This window comes from Astatotilapia calliptera, chromosome 20 (assembly GCF_900246225.1).
Source record: "Astatotilapia calliptera chromosome 20, fAstCal1.2, whole genome shotgun sequence".
Classification (NCBI taxonomy): Eukaryota; Metazoa; Chordata; class Actinopteri; order Cichliformes; family Cichlidae; genus Astatotilapia; species Astatotilapia calliptera.
The window spans coordinates 22397789-22403267 of record NC_039321.1 but is presented as its reverse complement, the minus strand read 5'-3'; positions in this window follow the sequence as shown (position 1 = coordinate 22403267).

The window sequence follows — 5479 nt, the reverse complement described above, 5'->3', positions numbered from 1 at the left end:
AGACACAGTCTGCAGCCAATGAGATGTAATCCAGGAAACGTTTAACCAATGACAATGCGCACTAAAGAGCAGATTTTTAAAAAACATGCACCCTTTTCCTTTTTAAAAAAAAAATAAAGCTGAGCATCTGCAGCTTATTCTCCATTATTATAAATTACAGAACATAAGTCTAAATCGAGAATATGTCTAAATCAACACACACACACAGACACACATATGTTCCGTTCCAAACAGTGTGTGTCTGTGTGTGTGCGTGCGTGCGTGTGTGTGTAAAAACCGCACCTCAGAAGTCTGAGATATAAGAAATATATCAGATATATATAAGAAATACTGTCTAACATCTCTAGTATCATTACCATGAATAACACATTGAGAATAGCTGGAATTAAAAGGCCCCTTCATGGTGGTTCGTGGATGTTTTGTGATAAGAGACAGTGTTGATGCTCAAAATGAGGACATATTCAACTTGCATTCTGATACCCTAATCAGCCAGCGATTTTTAATGTTTTGATTATAATTCTATTTCTGAAAACATCTGAGGTTTCTCTACCAAAGGTCAGGTTTGCACAGCTGCTTACTAACACTGTGTTCCACAGCTGCTTTAGCAGTACAGGGTTTTCAATATCTGATGTTCATTTCACGTCTATATGGCTGTCATCAGTAATACAGCTTATCTATTTGATATAGCAGGCAGCCTGCTTAGAGGAGAACTGGGGCATGAGCAATAACGAGGCACATGATAAAACATTTACAATTTAGTACCCATGTTGGCTTGTATTTGAATGTCTGATAAAGCTTTTACAATATCCTCTCATAACATTTACTGAAGGCTCACAGGTCATAGGCCCACACTGTTTCACAGATGACACAAAACCAGGCCAGGCACTAATGATGCACTGTTGCATCAAGAGTATTTCTAAAAGAACTCTGTAGTGCCATTATATCTTAATGTTGGATGGAGAAAAGTTTAATTGTCAGTAGTAATTTGTTCTTTCAGAACAAACAATCAGTGTGTTTCTTTTCCCAGAGTTGCATAATGATGGTGTGATGAGAAGAAAAGAGGGGGGAGGGGGGCAGAGAATAGGATGAGAGACTGCAGGAGATGAGGAGGAGGGGAAGAGGCAGAGAGAACAGTGGACTAGAAGGAGAAAATGGTTTCTATTCAGGCACACAGCGGGACAAAGAGTTCAGCTTGTGCACAACCGCATGCAGATACAGCTGCTCACCCCTCTATGTATAATTCACACAAAAAAAAAACCTCCATTATCAAAGCATTATGTTGAGCCTAAAGAAGCTACATGACTGTAATTTTAATACTTAAGATATCTGAAAAGAACAAACCAGAAAAAGAATGCTTTAATTTGCATCACACAGAAAAAGCAGCTGGTTTTAACATTTGACTTTATCTGCTTCACAGCATTAATGATTTGAATAGTTTGCTTCCTGTTTGCTGCGATGAATTGCCTCTAAATTCACCTGTGGTCAAGCAAACGCTTTGATCTTTATCATACAATTAGTCAAACAGTTTTGTTTTTCTTCCTGGTGTACTCGCCAAGTTTCCCTACTCACCACTAGATGGAGGTAAAAGATAAAGTTTTTCCCTGAGTTGTTCACTCGTCAGTAGCCAACAGAAACCAAACCTTTGAAACTAATTGTACAGAGTACTGTGAAAAGGTCTTAAGCCTTTACTACATATTTTGCTTTCAAGAAGCCAGACTTTAGATTATTTTTTCAAGTGGCCCTTAGCAGTCGTTCTCCAGGCTTTCTGAAAGTCCTTCAAAGATTTTCTTTGGACATTGGCTGCTTTTTCACACATTTTCAGTTCAGTCCTAGTGCCTGATCCTTTTCAGAGGATTTTTCTTTATTTTCACCCACTTAATACTGACCAATTCAGCAATAAAAAGCGCCTCCAAGGATGGATCAGACCAACAAAGACCTGAGACAAAATTTGTGAGGTGCCTCTGGCCTTTCAGCTGATTTATCTATTATTTACCAAACCCTCATCAGAAACTGTCTCAGTGCGAGAGTAGACATCAACATTGTTGAAGCACTGTGGGACTGACAGAGAATGAAACGACAGGCAGAACTTGGAACGCCCTTCAAGCCTGGAGAACTGTTCCTGAAGGCTGCTTCAGGAAATTATGAGAAAGCTTGTTCGGGAGAGAGAATTAAGGTGGTCATACCAAATATAGACTGGTTAGAAATGCACAAACTCCTTTTGTTCGCATGTATAGTGTTTTTCTGTGTATTGTTATACCTGTTTCAATCCTTTTCCCAATAGAAATAGAAAGAAATAGAAATAAAAAAGACATTTACTCAGTACTGTGTATGTTCTCCTTGTGCTGATTTGCAGAAAAATATCATTCATGAAATAACATCCCTTTATGATTATGGAAACTGAGTGTTTTGGACAAAGTGATTCCAGCAATAAGGGAATTTTGATCCTCTTCTAACTACAAGATAAATGGTCTTTGAATGAGGTCTGGAACCCAAACTATTGAATACTAATTCAAGAAGGAGGCCTTTGGCTGTTGCTCTTCGTATGGTTTTGAACAATGTACAGGACTATTTATGTGGCACACTTATGAGAAGCTCCAGGCAGATCCAACAGTGTCAACAGAAGGTCTGGAAGTTGATATCATCATATATAGGCCACCTACTGTACCCTGCAGGGAGGTAAGTTGAGCACAAACGTGTTATTCCAGCTAAAGCAGGTCACATGAGACTCATTTTACTTGCAGGAGACAAATTTCCACAACAATTCTCAAAGGGGGATTTACCACAATTGGTGAAGGCTGACAACGTCATTGCAGAAGCAGTAGCTTCTGTAAGGAAGGGAAAACCCAGGTTAGTTTGGTCCCCTACGGCAGCAATCATGGTTGAGAATATCTGTCCTGTACTAATGTCAGCAGGCAGAATGTAGCAGTGACATTGCTGATGCAGCTCTAGTTCACACACACTCACTGCTTTCCAATTACTGAACTGAAGATAACGTGCAAGGACAGCAATTTTCTGCCGATGCCTTTTTTTTTGTCTCAGCAAAGCAGACCGGCACTCAGACTGGACGTCAGTGTGAGGCACATCGGGGTGTTTTTCACTCACAATTAGTAAAATATGCTCATTGTTAAGGAGCACTTGCTGGTTGGTCTGCGTGGGTTACCTCCTACCAGAATCACATAACGGATTGGATGGCAGAGGGGTGATGTGAAGTCTTGCGACACAACTGTCAAGCCATTCACCTCATTTATGCTCTCCTTTCTAATGGCTGAAAGCGAATAATGAAGCAAAACTTAGATATCATTCCTAAAAAAAGCACTTCTGGTGCCAACCTACATGCCATACATGAGAAAGAACTGAATATTAGCTCATCAACTAACACCAATGATGCTCTTGGATTCAGACATATTCATGTGACGTTTAATTCTTGGCAATATCCGTGCAAGATTGCAGGGTATTCTTTCATTGTTCCCTTAAAACATAGTAATATATTCCTTTATATTATTGCATTTTGATTTTATTATGCAAACTCAGCAGATTTGTAAAAGAATCTTGTACCCCACTGTGTTCTTCCTGAATGTAAATGTGTTTGGCTAATGATGTAACATAACTGTCACCAATAAAGTTCTGTGTTCCCATAAAATGCTGTGGCCCAAGTAGCCCAGGAGCACAGTGAGTTGCTTTGACCTTGAAACCACACTCCAGGAGCACTGAAGAGTAAAAACTGTCACAAAGCTTGAAAAATCTGCTAGAGAAAAATCGCAATACTTCAACAAACTAAAGGCAGAAAAGACTTTAAACGGTGCAGCTTCAATTATTTGTCTTTATGCTATGTAAAAGACATCTCTGCAACATTCAAAGTGCTAATCACAAAATATTTTACTGGTAAGCAAATGACAGAACAGCTTGTTGAAACTGCCGTATTGAACTGCTGTGAGTAAATGGTGCAGTAAAATGAGGTATCGAAAACATTTGGGAAATAATGTGTCAAGATGTTCTTGTAACAAAGAGCCTGCTGAAAACAATAAAAGCCAATTGCATTATTACAGTGGGGTTTTAATACTGCAGAAATCTGCATTTCTCTTCATTATCTGGCTAAACACTGGTTATTAGAAGAAGGGGCCGAGGAAGGGGGCGACTTGATGGGCTCTGTGAGGGCCAACATGGGTGCTGTTTGTGGTCTGCTTAATATTCAATGAACGTGGTATACCACCAACAATGGAGGGTCGGTTCATTAATGATTCAAAGAACCATTCAACTGCTCCAAATTGCAATTTTGATGTTAAACCGGATCCTTAATAAGGGTATATAATTGCAATGCACAGAAAATTGCCTGGTATGAAATGGACTTTAATATTACATGTCACATATTTACATAATAAAATTCACGATGGCTAAATTTGGTTTAGCTGGCTCAGTTTAAGGGCTCTGGTAAAGAACCATTCATAGCAAACCTTCTCACATGCCTGATCTGGAAAAGGATAGGTCTGGTAGTGTGTGTGTGTGTGTGTGTGTGTGTGTGTGTGTAGACAGCAAACTAATTGACAGATGGATTGTGTCAGGCATACAGCGTTGTACTTGTATTGTATATGAGATCATTGTGACACTAAATGAAAGATCGTCATATGTTTGTTGTAAAAAAGAAAGGCATCTAATCGAGAGAATGTTTTAAATAGGTTTCATATTGTTGTTATCTTGTTTCTTTCCTTTCTTTCCTGTAATGCTCTTGACTCCTCTCTTATCTTTTCCGTCAGCTTGACTCAGCAGAACGCGCTGCTAACCATGTTCTTATTCTTGCCTTATTATTGCCAAAACAAACCGGAAATAAAACAACATTGTTTCCACTGTTTTCCAACTGATTATAGGCAAGATTTCTGCAATGAATGAGTGCTCTAAATGGATTAACTGGGAGTGTAAAATATTGTTTAATATTTCTATTTCTGTTCATTATTAGACCTTTAAAGCAGATATTTGGTTTTGTTGTGGTGTGAGAGAAGATAATAGAGTATACTAGGTTGTAATTCTGCGGCTGCCACTGCAGGATCATTAGCAATGAATGATTTAAAGACTGCATGATTTCAGATGCAGTCTGCTAGTGGCAGTATCTTCATACTGATTAAAGACCGCTGCCAGAGAAAGTGATAAACAAGCGAACATAGTAGAATGCTCAAGCAGGATTTAGGATAGAGGTAGTGGATTGATCAGCTGAACCAAAAGTGATTTTTCTAGCACCTTTTACGCTACCCATCATATGTAAATGACAGTGCTTTCATTTAATCGGTTATATTATTTCATTCAGAGAGGTTTGGTGTGGTCTCACTCACTGGATGCTCCTTTAAGGTGTGAGGTTTCATTGGAATGTGTTTCAAATATCCTCTCGGGGGTGCAAAAACAGTAAAAATGTTGCATGCATGTTTGTTTTGCACAGTGAGATTTTTAATTTCTCTGGCTGAATCCAAATGCGTCAAAAATACAAATGTGT